This window comes from Accipiter gentilis, chromosome 4 (assembly GCF_929443795.1).
Source record: "Accipiter gentilis chromosome 4, bAccGen1.1, whole genome shotgun sequence".
In the NCBI taxonomy this organism is placed as follows: domain Eukaryota; kingdom Metazoa; phylum Chordata; class Aves; order Accipitriformes; family Accipitridae; genus Astur; species Astur gentilis.
In genome coordinates, this window is record NC_064883.1 from 31948192 (window position 1) to 31966392 (window position 18201).

Sequence of the window (18201 nt, forward strand, 5' to 3'; positions counted from 1 at the left end):
CAAGTACTACCCAACACTCAGCTCAGACATTTGTATGTCAAGTTGCCAGTGGCTGGCTGTGCCGTGCGATAGGAAATTGGCAGGAAAAAAATCTCCCAAACAGCTGAAAAAAATTATTTGGCTGCCTTCTGGACTCCTTTGGAGAGTACAGATGCGTACGAATGCCATTTGTTATTTTCCAACACTTCTGAAATACTAAAGATGTCAGAAAAAAGTGCTGGAGGTGTCTGAGCCGGCAGACATAATTGCAGATGATGTCAAAATGTTTAATGTAGCATCTCCATACTGCAGTATACATGACATCTGGGAGAGTGAGTGAACATTTTTGCATGGAAGAGCTCAAAAAAAGACAGGTTTTCATGCCTGAGCAGGCAGCCAGGAAGTGTGTGGGTCAGTGTTAGGCTTGGGTACCATTTCTGGGAATCCACATCCTTGCATCTTACAGAAAATAGGTGAGAAAATGTGACGCTGGAGACAGGATTGTGAATGATATGTATTCACTTAGTATGTATATTGATTTGTTTGCTACTGCTGGATTTGCTGTTGTGTTCACTATTGCTTTTTTCTGTGATTTTGAGAGATTGTGGTTCTTTGGTATAGGATTTGGATATAAGTTTTCAACTCTTCCTTCTCCAAGTACTTGCACTTGTCAAGCCCATATACTTATTGGAAAATACCAGAATTATAATACTTCAGTTAGTTTAACCTGGTTTTATTTAATTGGCTTAATTACATTAAATTAACACACCATTTTTCCTGATTTTTAATGTGTACTTAATACTCGGGTTGTATTTAGAAGACAATAAAGACTGTCATTTGGTAGGGATGCCTTTTGTTTTATGTGAAACATACGTTCATTATCTGCGAACAATGTAAGAAGTAAATTTCTGTGCTGTAGAATATACCATCACAGGACAGCTAGCAAAGTGATGTCTGCAGATATTAGCAGAAATAGTAATATACTTCGGTTTATGATTATTTGTGCATCATATTATTGAAAAAATCATATAGATAATCAGAAAAAAAAATTTTAGTATTTTAGTTATTGCTTTCAAAGTGTTTACAGTATATTTGGCAAAATATATTACTTAGTAGGTACAGCTGATTTAATTACATGGCATTAACTATCATACCTACTAGAGTTTTGCTTTAAAAGCCCACTGAAGAATATATTTTCATTCTGTCTAGCTATCTTTTAATCTAAGCCATCGGCAAAAGAGGACCCTGGTATCACAGAAGAGAAGTGGTTGGTGGAGCACCTGTGGTGTGTAGGTCACAGTCTGAGGGCCTATTGTCAGTGAGTCATTTTATAGATAGATAATAGAAACATATATTATCAGTATGACCAGATTGTGTTGTGGAGGAATCAATCTGTAGCCACAGCTTGCCTTGCAGGTACAGGTTTTATTATAACTTTTACAGAAACACCCAGAAATTCCAAACCGGGTTTTGGTGTGTCCCGTGTTGCATGTGTAAAGAGGCCAACTGTATAAATCGGAGGTGCTCAGCTGCAGCTCGAGCGCTGGGGGTGAGCATCCCCGCGCCAAGCAGCCGCGCTGTGATCCTTCCCGGGCCTGGCTGGTAACCTCAGGGCTGAGCGGTCATTTGTGTGCCTCGGGGACCACTGCCTCCTGGGAAGCAGGAGCTGGTTGGTAGAAGAAGCTGCAACAGCTCCTACCAGTTATCAGGGTATTATTTCCTTTGGTGCAGTTTCCCAGTCACCGCATGCTGCTGCCAAGCCACCGAACTCCGGGTTACTAAAGCCCACACAACCCGGAGGCTGTCACCCTGTTCCTCATCATCTCCTACTCCACTCCTGAAGCTTGCAGAGGGTGTAAAGGGAGATACTTTCCATGGAGCCGCACTGAGGAGTGCCATGGTTTGCACATTAGCCCCTAAATGCCTCCCATCAGAGCACCCCACTGGGCAGCTTCATAATCTCAGCACCCACTAATACAAGTCTTTTCCCCTTTACTTCTTCATACTGTACTAGATATCTCACCCACCTCTGCCTCAGGGACTGTTAATTTCTCTGTACTACTTCTTTCCCAACACGCTTTGTTACTGAGGGCAGGGTACTTTCTTTCTCTTTCTTCCCCTGCCTTTTCAAAATGCTCCTACCCTACCTAAGATAATTTTTCTTTCCAAACTAAAGAAAACCAAATCATAAACCTGAGGCGAAAAATGATCGTCTAAATACAAAACACAGATAAAGGATGGGAGAGAAAACAGAAAGCCCAAGTCATTTTTCCCAAGGACAGCAATGGAGCTAGAAACAGAAGGCAGGTCTCCTGGGACCGCAGCAGGCTGCGGCCACCTGGGCTGCGCCGGCTGCGGGAGCACTGGGTTTTCCTGGCCTGGCCTCGGAGCAGCAGCAGCTGCAGCCGCTGTTTTATTCCGGCAGCGGCTGTGCAGTCACTGAGGGGCACAGCCGGTGCTGAGGCCTCCCTGGCAGCTTGTCAGCGCTGGGCTATGCCTTCCAGTATAGAGGATGATGGAGATGTTAGACGTGGACACAAGATTAGTGCAGAAAGTATTATTAGAAGATAGGGTCGCTCAGTACGGGATGTGGTGGTGCTAAATGGTTGTGGTAATTGCTTTCAATAACCCCCTCTATTTGGCTCCTCTTCTCCCGAACAATAAGGAATGCTTTGGAGGCAGGCAGTGAGCAAACCTGGCAGCTTGTCAGTCACATACAATGTGCCCATTATATGGAGGGGTATGTTTACCTTGGAGGAGGCTCTCCTGCTGCACACAAGGGCTGGAGTCATGTGAGTCACAGATACATCCAGCTGGAAGATTGTGGTAGATTGTAGTCTGTGGGCAAAGGTTTGCTCTCCAAGACTGTCTGGCTGCAAGACACTGAATGACCTGCTGGACTTGCCTCCTGTTTGCCAGAGCAACGTTCGGCGCTGAGCCGCAATCAGCCGGATATATTAACACCTGGTTTATGATCAACACTTAGATCTTTACTTTGTTCAAGCAAAAGACCTGTGTCTAGCAGAAGCCTAAAAAGGTCAGAGTCCACCAAGCCCTTCCATCAGCTCACCTGTGTTTAAAAAGCAACTTGTCCCCTTCTGGCTGTCGGGCAAGGAGAAAGGAGAGCACGGGGCCCTTCTGGTGGGACTGGCCCATGCCCGTTGCATGGGCACGGAGCGGGCTGTTCAGGTGGAGGGGCTGAAGGGCAGCTTCTCTTACAGCTGCACTGTGCCTTGCGGTCCTTCTGTCTTCCTCTGACTCTCTCTGCATTTACTTCACCTGCAAAGCTACCCTCTCCTCTTTGTGTGCATATGTCTGGATAAACTAAGCTGTTGCTGTTACAGTCCCATGTTTTCCCTGCTGCCATCAGCTTACGCATTCCTTCTTGTTTGTCACATGGTTGTATTTCTTCCAAAGCTGTTTTGTGGGACTCCTATGTCATTGTGAAGGTCATTTGTTTTATGCAGAAATGCTATAAGATATTTCAACTCTCAGTAAGCAAGGCAGGAATCTTTTTTTTCATCCTTAAGCATGAAGCACAGGTTCCTCCTGTGTTCCAAAGTAAGGAAGTGAGTAGGATTTAAGTGAGGAGAATAAAGTCTTTGGGTTTTATGTTCAAAGGAAACACTTATGATCATGATAACACAGGGGAGAGAACATCTGCACCAGCTCCTTATGTTGCTTGAACTAAAGCATGTTTTGTAGAGGACTTGGTTTTAAAGCTTCAGGCTTGAAGATATTTTAGTGTTTAATTACCCAAGAAAAGATGCCTATGGGAAATTAGAAATATCCCCAAAGGATGATAATTCTGAATGTACAATAACTTTCTGAGATTCAGCAGTTAGTTAATTCTTACCATGTGCTGCTTTTATTCTGTGAGGCTCTGAGATCACGTGCCCACATGTTCCATTCCCTCCCTCTCAGGGGATTCCCACTGCTTAGACAAGCAGCTCCTGCTCATTTGGGGAAAAAATGAATTCCACTGCCCCCAAAGACGTGTGCAAGGAGGGTTGTGAGAGCTTTGCTTTGCAGAATTCTTCCATCTCAGTTTTGCTGTGAGGGACATGCTGCAACATTTTAAGCTCAATGCGGTAGTTATTACTGCATGAAATTACTGAAATTTAGACTTTTGTAGAGGAGAAGAGGGATAGGAATGAGAAAGGAGGATTTTGATATCATCTGCTGCAGAAAAAGTAGGAGGGGGAAGCAACCTACTAGCAGTGAGTCTTTGTGTCATGAGACCAGGAGTAAGCACAGATTTTATGTTCATTGGTATATAGGGGAAAGAGGAGCTATGTGGAAACCAGCAGATTTTAAGCAAGACTAGAAGGCAAGAAACAGGACAAATAAAGTCTGAAGGCAATAAATAGAAATGGTACCTCTGGGAAAGGAAATTGGACAAGTAGAATCACTGTTGTATAAGGTGATTGGCTGTTCTCATAGAAAACAATGGCAAAAAAGGCAGAACATAATATTTTTATAATACCATTTCTGTCAAGTAGAAGAAAGTCCTATTTTGAGATTGTTCTGAAACCCCCAATTTATCCTCCCCATTCCTATGCACCTGGACTTACTCCCATGATTGTGTTTCTTCAAATCATCTCTTTCACTGACTCTTTTTTGTTATTTCCTAGACTTACATCTAAAACGCTTCGGCAGTAATGATGTTTGGATGAAGATGCCAGTGATTTACAGCCAAAATCTCTCGCTTGCGCACTCTCAATGATCCCCATATATTGTCCTCTTTCCAGCACAAGCGTCATAAATGTTCTTAAGAATAAGAGGTTATGTCTGGACATTAATAGCAGTTTTACTTGAGTATTGATTTATCCCACTACCTTGTCATATAAGCAGAGGCTAATACAAAGCAATTCTGAGTTTCTGTTGTGCTATTCACCAGCTTTTCTTCCCATCTTTATGACTCTGCCAGCAGTTACAGTATTTTGCAACAGTAACTGTAACTCACAGGACCCATTAAGAGAAGAATTCAGTTTCTCTGTCTGCAGGTGCAGGCTCTTAACTGAAATACATGATTAATTAAATCATAGGTGTGAAACTACAGCAAAGTTTTGCAGTGCACTAGTATCCTTGGCAGCAGGATATTCTGGCCACAGCTGACATTATAACTGTTACAAACACAAAGTTCCATTCTCATTTCAGCTGGGTGTAATGAACCAGCAAGGAATGAAAGTAAAAAGGTAGTTGTCAATGAACTAAGATATAATGGAAAGATTCAAAAGCAATTTTTAGAAAAGCTCAAAAAGAATGAGGTGGAACATCGCAAGGAAGTGAATTTATCGGTCTAGTTCATGTTAAAAAAATATTTTAAAGTTACTATGAGGATAATGCGCATGTAGGCCGTGCTGGATGTCCCATTGCTCCAGTGGTGGAAAGGCATTTGGCTTTCAGCCTTTTGCCTCACAGCTTACTCAGGATCTGTGGTATTTTCTGTAACCACATACTTGAGTGTGTGGCATTGCCTTTCTGCTGTAGTTGAGGTTTAGCTAAAATTAATCTGTCTTTGAACTAGTAAATGTGAATCTTAATTCTCTTTGCTCGGCTTGTACCTATATCACAGAAAAAACTTGTTATTCCATCTTACCCTGTCCTTCCTTTTCCTCCTCCCCATTTTCATCTATGACCCTCCAGATTTCCTCATCTGCTTTGAAGAGTCCCCTCATTCTGGTCTGTGGTGTGGACTCTGAGCTATCCCTTTCACCAGCGGCACCTACGCCTTCGTGTTTACACTTTCTAGTTGCACTCATCTGTTCCCGATTCCCCTTCAGGAAAGATTAATTTTAAGGGCAGCAGAGTCTGACAACATCCTCTGAAGATGGGCCTGAAGGTTCCAAGAAAACTCTGCTCAGCTGCTGCCTTTCCGGATTGGAGTCTGCTTGCTATAGACAAACCTTTGGAAAATGTCAAAGGCTAACAAGTTTCTATCAAATATATGTGAACAGTGGTAGTCCAGTCTCATAAAGTAGCCTGATTTACTAAGCTGTCGTTAGAAAGGCCAAGGATGCCTCTAATGGTTCAAAGGCCTTTCCCCAAGGATGGGAGGTTGCAGGAATTATTTTACCTTCATTGTTTGTATTTTAGTTTTACACTATTGGAAATGGCGGGTCCATTTTTGCTTTCCAAAGGAAAACATACAGCTTCAGGAAGATGATTTTCTTAGATGTCTTCAGCCTGATGCATAAACACGGCAAAGCTGTATAATGGATAAGAGGGTGTTATAAACAGAAATTTGGCCTTGACTGAAGGCTGTAATACTCATACATTGGTTTTGTAGGTTTACATGGACATTGCTGAGGTGACATTAATAAATTTCCTAGTACCTTAAAATAAAGTACTGCAATGCTAACTTTGTGAAAAGCTGTAAAACGAAAAGGTGTTATTCAATTTAAATAATTCTCTCAGATGCCACAGCACTGAGATAACAGGTGAACCCTAAATTAAAATGGGCCTGTGTCATTTCATTGTCTGAGCAGAACCAACATAGTAAGTTTAAAAGCCATGATTAACAGTAAATATTAAACTAGTTTTGAAACATACCCATTTTGATAATTTGACACCCTCTGATGTTACTGGCAATGCAGGTCTTCTAAAAAATACAGTGTAGCCTTTTTGTCCACCCCACCCACCCCGCCCTTCTTTTGAGGTTTTCTTTATGAAAATATTGTAAAAGACTAACACTTTCTTTTAAATTCAATTACTTTATTATTTTTTCAAATATCAAAGGAGAAACATTTTACTGGTGTAAATATTTATTTGTGCACTATAAAACTATTCTGCAAGGAGTTCTCAAGAGCAGATGCGTTGTACTCAGGCCACTGGATTGTAAACTTGGCAAAGACCTTGGAGCAGATCTTTGCCTCTGCTGGTTTCTGTAGCTCCACTGGACGCATAACTATTGACAGTTTGACAAAGAACATCAGCCAATGATCCATCCTACAGTCAGACAGCACCAAACTTTTGGAGGGTTCTATCTCAGCCAGAGGCAGCTAATTAGTTTCTAGGCTGATACCATAGTCAGTAGATAGAGTGATTCATGCTGCCTGAAGATAAGTGCCTGAAAAGTCTCATATTTCTCTCCGTTGACTGTAATAATCAGTCTGTAGTTGGTAGCTAACTTTTCATTAGCAAAATTGAGTGCGACACACCCTCCCTACCTTTTATGTTCCATAATTACGAATACTGGCTCTCTTCTGAGTGCTGGAAGAAATGTGTGTGTGCCCAGTGTAAGCAGTTACAGGAAGTCGTGTGCTGTCTACTAAGTAGATGAGAGACTGTTGGCCATGTCCTGAGGTTTTATAAACTTCTTACTCAGTTCTTCTTAGGCAGTGCTCTCTGTGAAGCATTTCCACTTAGTCACTGGCTATTCAGCACGAATGATTGATCAGAAACATTCCTCTAGTATAAATCAGTCTTATCATGTTTAAACACAAATATAACTTCTACCAGCCAGGATGTTATGCATACTGGGAGTAGGAGGGACGCAAACAGCTGGAAGCGTTCCCTGTTTACTGAATCCATATTACCATAGAGCTTCTTTGCACAGTCAGAGAATTGCTGTGCAGAAGAAACAGTTCACGAAGAGTTTCAAATTGTTTGGCCTTGAGAGCACGTGATTTGCCTTTCATTTTATGCTTTGATTTCAGTCCCCTGTTTGGGCTAAAAATAAAGAGACAGAAATGTTAAGTATGCTGGCATTTTATTTATTCCACTAATTTCATTGCCAGCTTATAGTAGAGAATGCCTTCCCACCAAATACTTGTTCCATATTTCAGAGACTTCCTTCGTGCTGCCGAGAGTTGTATTTTCTGACTATGATAGTACCATAAAAGTACACTGAACTGACTCAAGCTGACTCATGGTTGGGGCAGATGATGCCTACAAGCTCAGCTGATTCTGGATGGCATCACAGGTTATTTATACAAAATGCTTAAGGCTTTCAAGTGACTTGTTTATTCTCCCTTATTTAAAATTTAATTGTATACCAGGCAGCCCTTGGGTGTTTCTGTAACTATTTAATCTGTTACACCCTGTCCTTTTTAGTGCAGGTAAACTGAATAAAAGTGGTGTATTGTTTGTGTGCAAGAGTTTTAAATTTTTCTTGGGAAAGAACAGGACTGAAGTGAAAATGAAGGTTGTCTATCTCTGTTATCTGGGCATTTTTGTTTCAGTCATACTCTTAGAAACAGCCCTGATTTCCAACTGCAAACAGGAACTTGATTCATCTGTGGGAAAACGTCCAGACATGCTTGTGACACTTTACCTGGAGTAAGTTCAGTTGTTGGAGTAAAACCAAATGACACAGCACTGATAAATCCATGTACTGAGCTTGTTGTATCACCTTACTCCTTTATCTTACTGGACTTACTACCTTAAGAGCACTGTGGTATTTCTGGAAATAAGTTTTTTCCTGGAATACAGAAAAATGAGCTAATTTAACAGAATTTTTTTTCACTAGGTCATTTTTATCTTTTTTATCATTTTGCAGAAATTATCGAATCACTTAGTAAAAGAAATTATAAGATAATTGCATATTTTTGGCACTTAAAAATTGTTATTCGTTACAGTTCAGCTCTGCAGTACTCTGAAATTTGATTTAGTCTTTTGATCACTGGAGGAGGAAGTATGGCAGATAGACTGGTGCAAGAAGCTAAATAGTGCTTAGACACCTATTTAGACATAATTTATATCTAAAGGGAAGTCCCAGGACAGTTGTATTAAATGATCTGCTACATGACAGAGGAGGTCTCATTCACCGCACTACACAATATGCAGTTAATTTCATGTAGGAGTCCATTGACTGGCTTCTCACAGCATGTGGTTTTTAAAGTTTAATATTGCAGGCTTATATCCAGTGATAGAGTGTCCCCCCAATGGCACAGAGCGCTTTCCTGGTTGAGGAAGGAATGTGAATTCTTGCGTCCGGATCCTTAAATTTCAGGTATCATCCCCTGTCAGCTTCCTTTCTTTCCAGTACTGGTAAATAAAAGACAAAATTTTCTTGTTTTACATTTCTTGAAGTGAGGGAAAAGAAGTGGATTAATTATTGTATGAATGGAATCTAAACCTTGATCTGTTTATGTCTGTACATATATGCATATAGAAACACATATATATGTGTATGTATATGATTTATAAAGATTTTCAAGTTTTCTGCTCTGATCCTCGTCTAGGAAGCATCCAGTTTCTCCTTTGCATTAAAAAAACCTTTTTAAAACTGTATCAGAGCAGCAGCTGTCTGTATTATCTGGTTTTATTATTGATTCAGAACACTTAAATAACTCATCTAAATGAAGTAGCTATTTAATGATTTCTTAAAACTTTATAGGCTAAACCTTATGGCTAAAATCAGGACAAAAATAGTTCTCCTTTTGATTTCTTTGGCAGTGGTGTTACAACATTCTCCGAGAAGAGTGACATGTCTCATATCAGCATTTAAGTTCCTGTGTTTCATACCCCAGTGGTGTTCCTATTAGTTCTAGAAATAAGTAGGATTTGTTACACTGGATTTTGGATGGATAATTGCTGTGACTGGTGCTACCATATGGCCCTTGGATGCCACCGCTACTTTTGATTTTTCTAGGGAAAACCTGAACCTTAATGAGCACGTGAGTTTGTGAGAAATTAGTGAAGCCTGTTCTGGCGAGTGTTTGTTTCCTTATGCTTTCCTTGCTTTTAAATGAGCTATGGTAACATTTCAATTTTATATCAACATGTATTGTGCAACTAAATTGTTCTTCCCTTCTCCGTGGGGTATTTGGGCAGCAGCATATAGCAGACTACTATATTGATGGTCGCTGCACCCTATTTCTGACAGCATGAAGGATGATGCTGTCCTGCTGGCATAGTGCAGCAGTCCTGTGCTTACGCTGTTTTCCTCATATTAACCCCCTAGTTTGAGTTATCTCGGCGAGGAAGTGTCCCATGATGACTGCCAAAGCTTTTTTTTTCCCAGCCCTTTTTCTACTCCTAGTGCCCCATATCCCCGCCCCAGGTCAGCCTCCACACAAACCCTCGTCCCAGGCTGCTGACCGTCAACCTTGGTCCCTCTCTGGCTGCCCAAAGCATCGTGCTTCTGCTTGAATGCTTTCCCAGTGGCTCAGCTACTGCGGTCTTTTTGGCTACTGGTGCTGCTGGCCAAATCTCTTGTCTCCTCTCATGCTGCCCCATCCCCTGTTCAACCTGCAGCTTCAGAGAAGGCTTTCAGAGTGCTGGACAGAAGCAGCTGGAACTAAAGCTCCATCTGAGTAGATCTGAGGGCAGAGAAGACAGAAAAGCATCCCCTAAAAAGCAAAAAAAAAAAGCCATTTGGTAGTTCAAGATATATTCTTCTGTAAAATATATTCCTCAGACAACCAAAAATATTCATGTCTTGTCTCTTTCCGCATTTGCTGGAAATTCGCTAAAGGGTCCAAACACTACGGGACACACATACATACACCTGGTTCTAGTGATGGGATGAAAAACTTTTATGTTGCAATATTAAACTGGGCTAAAAAATGAGCAAATAGTGTAGAAATATAATTTGGCCATACGAAGTAGAAATGTTGCATGTATGCCACTTTTTAACAGACTGCTACCAGCTTGAAATTATTATTCAAACACGCAAATTGGGTAGCCCAAAAGGAAAACCTCACCACCTGGTATCTGTGGACCGCTTATTCTGTTGTTCCACCATCCTTTGAACATTATTTTCTTGAAAACACTTTTGCAGGCTGGCTGGCTGTTTTCCTGGAAAATAGCTTCTGAATAAATAACAGGGCTTGGTGGAAACTCCATGGAAACCAGGGGGTGTCAGCTCTGTTTCCAGCTGTTGTCCTCACCCACATCTCTACTGTACCCACTGGATCTATTAAAGTGTAAATCCAGCGGTTTCCTCCCTGACAGCCTTCCAAGTCTTTCCCTTCACATTTCTATTGTGCAGAGGATTTTGATCGGGTCCTTTACAAGTCCATGAACATTACCCAGAAGGGTTGACTATCAGAAATTACCAGTTTGGTTGTAACAGTTTGGTAAACCCATTTAGTCTGGAGTCCTTTGGCCTCATAGACTGGCTTAAATTGCAATACTGAAAAGGGAAATTAGTCGAAATCAAGCATGGTTTTGGTTTTGCAAGATATCCTGAGCAGCTGTTTTTGCAAATGCTGGGCTCATTTTCTTCTGAGCCTCTAAATCTAGAATTCCCTGCGAGGTTTGGTATCTTAGCCAGAGTGTATTTTTAACATAATAACAGTATAAAGAACAAAAATGGAAAATGCAGAGACTATAGAATGAATATATTTCACATGACAAAACTGGTTTTTTTCCTAATACTGTAAATAACTATTTTGTGTTCTATTTTGTTTTAATTTTCTATTTTAATAATACAGAACTAGTTTCTTATTTTTTATGTAACTCACTTTTATAGACAGTGAAAGAAAACAGTACCCTAAAGGTCCTGGCAGAGGTTTCTGAAGATAGAAACTGTACAATAGGTGTGGTGTGCTTTTCCTCTGGGTAATAATTCTGCAAGGCAGGGCAGCATTGCTTTATGTGGGATTGTCTCATTTTAACACTGTTAAGTGAGTGGTTATGCTATGATTTTTTTTCCACTAAATGTTGCCAAAATAGTTTTAAAATTGGATTTAATTAAAACAAGTCAGAATTCTTTGCACACAAATAATTAGAAAAAAAAGAGGTAGCAACTTTTAAAAGAGAATTACAAATACCTACATTTAGTATACAAGACACTAATCCTCTACTGGAGAGTAGGGGAAAGGCAGAGCTGGCGGTAGGCTCTCCTCCTGTCTCTTGTTTTCTTGGGCAGGAAGAAAGGAAAAAAGTTCCTCCCAGAGTTTTCTGAAAATTGAAATAGTGCCAACAGACCTGAAACTCTAGTGTTCTTCTTCATCACTGTGCTGAATTGAGTCCAGTAGCGGAGAGATGTACTGAGATAGCATCAACTGATTTTACCGCAACTGATTAAGAAGAACAATTTCCATTTGCAGCACATCTATATATAAAATAAAATACCTTTTTTTTTTTTTTTTTTTCCAGTTTAGTCTGAAAATATTTTGGTCAGCCAGAAGTTGCTGGACCTGCCTGTCTCCCAATTCAGAGCTGTCCCTGAGGACAGGGCTGTAAAGCTCTGCTGCCTCTGGTGTTGTCCAGCCCACATGTACCGGGCTTCCTCAGAAACCCTGGCTTTGGCAAAGGCCTGCCAAATAAAAGCTATTTCAGATAGACCATTTCACAATCAAGAATGCAGGGATTTTTTGACAAAACTTGGTTGCAGAAGTAATCTTCTAATTGGCTTTAGCTTAAATTCCTTTGCTTTTGCTATGGCAACCAAACACAGAGATAGGAGATACTACCTTTTAGGGTGACCTTGGGCTAATTTTAGCTTAAATAACAATTTTAATAGAGCTTGTAAGCAGAGTTTTGCTGTTCTGTCACTTCATAAAAATTGCGATGCAGGTATCGGCTCACTGGAGCGTGCCAGCATCCTTTCTCTGGCAGCATTCGGAACAGGAACTGTGATGCTCGACCGCACGGCTCTGGAGCGAGACTTCTGGGGAAGGGGCAGTGTCTGCTGCTCTGGTTCTTCCGGAGGCTATTGATCATTGCTGGAGACACAGCGATAGCTTAAGTGGCTGTGGTATAATCATTCTTACATTTTTTGGTGTACAAGGACAAAGCCTTGTTGAAGCCTCTTTTGCTGTCGAGCAATAATACATTCCCTCTTCCTGCAGGTTTGCTTCCAAATACATTTTCTGCTGCCTACCAGGACATCAGCTGATCTTTCAGCCTTTGCCTCTGTGAGGAGATTTGACAGATTTATCTCCACTGCCTGTTTTTGTAAAATTTGTAGGCAGTTAATTTTCTGAAGAGATTTCTGTCCCTCTGCTGAGTTTTTGTTACAAACTGTGTAAGAAAATTAAACAATCTAAATATGCAGAATTTGGCTAGAAAATGGAGGGAGGAGGATTAATGCCTGCAAGTGTTCAAAGGGCACTGACATCAAGGAGGGAGAGGAATTTTCTGGGAGTATCCAAGAGCTTATACTAGAATCAAGAATAACTAAAACAGAGCAAAAACATCTTTTTGGACAAGCACAAGGAAAAAAATTTCCCAGGTTTACTGCTTTGTAGAAAAGACTCCAGAAATAAAACCCTTATGCCTCATCATTTACAGAGTGCTCTGGAGTACTGCGGATGGAAGCATGCAGTAGAAGGATGGAAAAGATGACCCAAGAGTCATGACTGAAATTCTCTAGGAAGAAACAAATTTGTTATTGGTGTCATTGATGTGATGGCAGTCTACAGACAGAAAATAAAACTACAAGGAGTGCCCTGAGAGAATTACAGCCTAAGGCCCTGATCGTGCAGCTGTATCTGTAGAGATGAATCCTGGAGACAGTGCGATGGAAATTCAGAGCCTGGAGGGCTCTGCAGAGCTGCGGATCTGGCTGCAGAATAAAGCCTGCGTGAAGAGACGCAGCTTTAGCTTCTATCCACTGAGTAAGCATGTAAGTAGCACAGCCCTGGGTGTTCAGACAGTTTATCTGGAGCTCTGGGAGACTTCATTGCTGACGGAAAACACCTGTCGGTTTCCACTGTCCCATTTGATGCCTTTGTCCTGTTCAAAAAAGCGGCAGAGATTTTACCTTGCACTTTTCTTTAAATACTGGTGAAAGAGAGAGGCATGGTGCGGTTTCGAAGAGTGCTTACCAGCCCAGGATTCGGTACACAGGTTGCTAGTGCATGTTCAGACATCCTTACATGCTACTAGAATGGACTTGTCCGCCTGACTAACCTGATCTGTGAGTAGAGAAGAAACTGCCCTTCCCCTTAATTTTTTTGAGTAACTTGCCTGTATAAAGGGTTGACTCTTGAAAATGTTTGTGGCTTGGCCTCCTAGTCCCTTTCTAGGAAAATGAGAAGCCTCCTCAAACTGGATGATTACAGGACAGTGCAAAACAAGCCCCAAACCTATGTTTGCTGTCTTGTTACGGGAGTCACGTACAGCAGCTGTACGGAAAACTGCTTGTGGGAACATTATTTTAGTTTTGGACATTTACTTTCTCATGTACAAGTCAAGGTTTTCTATTTTTAAAAAATGTAACTGGAATATCTCAACCCCATAACTTGTTCAGGGAACATATTTGAAGCTATATGAAGTCTGCACTGTTGAGATGAAGATGTGAGACAAGTAGCAATCTCTGTCCTGCTTTCTAAGACAGTCTTACATGAACTGTGGTACAGGTAACCATTCCATTTTTTCATGGAGGGATCAGAAGTGCACACAGTGTTGGAGATGCAGCCACACCATAAAGTTATCTATTTTTAAGACATGGAATTGTATAGTATGAGGCTTTCTTATGACCTGCGCTTACAGCTGTACTTAGTTACTCACTAAATCCACCTTAGAACCTCTGCATGCAGAGGGACAGTTTTTCTTCTGTTTAGCGGCCAGTGTAGCATCAGGGTTTGGAGGATTTGTCTGCATCATATGACATGACCAGCTCAGCTAGATTTTTGGAGAAATTACCTGTTTTAGTTTTCTTGCTAATCATGGATATTAGAGTGTTTTATTTTTTTTAATTCCGTGGACCAGTATTCAGAAATGATGGGAAGCAGTAAAGCCTCCCTTTTTCTTCAATTTGCTGTTCACCACTCTGCTCATTTTTCATTTATTCATGTCCTTTCTTCCCATTTTCTTAATTTCATTTATACCCGCCCTTTCTGTTTCCATACCTTCTCATCTCTTTCTCGCTTCCTTTCCTATTTCTTCTTCCACATTGTCTCCCCCACCGTCTGCTGAGTTCAATGCATTCTCCCTGCCTGAGTGGAAAAATACTTTGAAAATCCTGAAGGAGGCTTACAGGATGGAAGCAGCAGGAAATGAGGGTGCAGAAACAAAGAGGAAGCTCTTACTCATGAAATGGTGTGGCACTGTCGGCAAGAGGGGGGGGAAAAAAAAAGTGGTGAAGAGAGAAAGAATGCGCATGCTTAAAATCCAGCCTGAACTGGAATCATTCTTCTTCTGCTTCTCCCTAGCTTTTGCCTCACTGAACTGAGGACTTTGGCCTTTATCCCTAATGTTAATGAGCAGGAGAAACATAAACATCCATAGAGCTAAACTACACCAAGAAGCACTTATCTAATATGCTCATTTTTGAAGGTCACGAAGAAGTAACCTTTGAACTGAAGTTTAGTCCAGTAAACAAGACAAGAGTTTGGGTTTTGAGAATGGATTGTGAGAGCAAATATTTCTGCTTGAGATATTTTTTACATTCCAGAAATAACTGGTGATTTATGTGACCTGTAGATATGCAACCCGTTCTAAATTAGTATAATTTTCATTTCAAAATATTCTCTTTATCCTTCTTCTAAATCTTTAATAAATATTTTAAATAAGACTTATAACAGTTTTCCTGATGGACATGTACTTTTCTCTCTTCCAGCTCAGAATTATTTTGTTCAGAATTACTTTGTATTTCATCACCAGCTACCCTGACTATGCCTGTGTTTCAGTGACTGCTGTAACTAGTGTTAAATGAAAGATGATCTGAGCTGGCTTCCAACTGAAATTAGTTTGGTTACTGATAGCTCTATAGAAATGGCCAAATGAAATACAGAATGGTTTGCAGTACACGCCTAGGAAGGCTCTGTGGTTAACTGGAGTTAAGCTCTGTGGTGTCATGGTTATGTTCCTAGTAATATCTGAAGTAGATGGGGAAGACCCAGTTAATGCATATCTGCATATTAGCCAAAAATACTGCAGAAGCTACAGTCAAGATATACCTGGGGTTTCTTCAAGCCAACTTGCATTCACCATTTAAGATATCATAGTTACTGTTACAAATGCTTCCTAAAATCAAGTTGTTGCAGACTACATCTATGAAATTGTTTTCATTTTTATAATAAGAAACAAAGTGTCTTCATCTGTCAGATGTGGTTTTTTTTTTTTTTTGTTTGTTTGTTTTTTTTTTTTTTTTTTAATAACCCAGCTCTTCTATGGTCTAGACACCAATACATGTTAGCTTGTATTAGCAGAGCAATTTTTCTCTGATTTGGAATTCAGACCCGACAACCTGTCAGTGTTTCTCTTTTACACTTAAAAAACCAAATCACTTTTCTGCTCAACTTTTGAGTCTGAAAGATTTGCTCATAAACCAAGTTTAACTCTGTTCTGAATTCTCCCCTTTCCCCCCAAACAGTAATGATTATATGAAATGGGAAAACAGAAGTCCTATATACCTCTCACCAATCTTGGAAGACTTCATGTTTGTGCAGCCATAATATCACGTTTAATAGGTCCATGGGTATGTCAATAAAAGGGATTCATAATATGAGAATAGAACAAAGATACTGTAATTCTTTACTCAGCGCTGCTTTGTGCTCCAACAAGTGACCTGATGGGGCACTGAAAGAACTTCTTTCACACACTTGTCCCTCATTGTGTTCTGCAGGGGCCGTCGCAGCATTAGAAGTATCCGAGACAATTCCCGCTTTGTAGCAGTCCCGCTAACACCACATTGGGTCCGAAGTAGCTGAAATACTGAGTCTGTTAGAGTGAAAGAGGCTCTTTATTCATAGACTGTAGAGCCATAAGGGATCCTTGAGATCATCTAGTTTATCTCCTGTATAACATAAGCCTTGCATAAATGCCTGTTTGAATAAAGCCTATCTTTCAGAGAGCTTTTCACTCTTGAAAGCCTCAACTGATGGGGAATCCACCACAGCCCTTGCATGTTCTTTTAGTGTTTACAATTTACAGCCTGAAGCCTGTTGCCAGTTTTCAGCCTAGATCGCACCTCTCCTGTTTCCAATCTGCTCATTTCCTCTGGACTGTGACCAAGTCACGTTTTTTTACTTTTTCTTGTACAGTAGACAGAACAAAATACAGAGTAGAATAATTGGATATGTTTTGAGAAAATGTTAGTAAAAAAATTAGCATTTAATTTCTGTGTAGTTTTATTAAAATATATGCTACTAAGGTCCTAAGACTAATTTTCAAGAATTACTGTAGAATGTTAGTGAAAAGTATTTAGGTGTGTATATGTTAAAGATGCAGGTAGACCCCCAAGGGCATTTTCAGACAGGCTGGTAGGCAGCTGACTCTGAGACCTCAGTGCCTTTGTAAACAAATGGCTCTCTGTGATTTCACTTATTTCCCACCAGTCCAGCACGACTGGAACAGGCCAACATCACCTGGAGGTAGTGGTGTAGCTCTGAAACTGGTAGAGCTAGATTGGCATCCAACTGGCAACCCAAGCACAGGATCCTGGCCCCTGAAGTTTCTTTTCACTCTCTGTCCTTGTGCTCGAGACAGGTGTGTTCAATTGTTCCCATAGCGTTAGGAAGCTTGCAATCATGCTTCATTTATTTGCTGATATTAAGTTCCCATGTGATGCCATTAAAAATCTGTTTCTGAAGAACCGAGGATTTTATGAGATGAATTTGTAGCGTGGTATGGAGGTCAAAGAAATACAGAAGAAATGGATATGTAGATGGCTTAACTTTAGCTAAGATCTTGCACGAAATCTTTTGGATAAGTAACAAATCCAATAAAAACGCCATTCATTTCAAGCAACAAACATAGAATTAGCAACTACAGTTCCAAGTAACATAAAAATTTATGACTTTTTACAAAAGGTGGGAGAACTGTTTACATATACTTAGTTCCTTTCCATCCCTTTAAATATATGCAGCTGTTACGGCAGATCGTCAACACACATTCACACCTTTGTGATAGTATTCTTGGAAGTGTATTTCCTGTAAGCCTGAATATGGATTTACATAGGACTAAAAATTTTTCACCGGTTTTCTTACCACAGCATCCTTGAAACAATTATTACTTAACTCAAACTGGCATGAATGCTTGGTAGGAAAGGAGTTTAATTTAAAACTGAAAAATAAGATATCGATAATTACTATCACATGTCCCTTAGAAATCCCACGAATTTATCTGTGCTCCCTCCCCCTCTTTTTTACCTAATGTCGGAGAACTTTCTAGGTTAATGATACTTGCAGGCATAAATACTTCTCCCAAGGCATCTACTTTTCCATCTCAGACTGGTCCCTGCAACTATGTGGAAACATGCCTTATTATATGAGGTAAAGAGGAGAAGCAGGGTAGGGATGTCCAAGACCCTGTTTTTTTAGGATTGCCATCCTGGATGACTGGAATACCGTAAGGCTTAGCCAGTTACTCAGAAGTTAT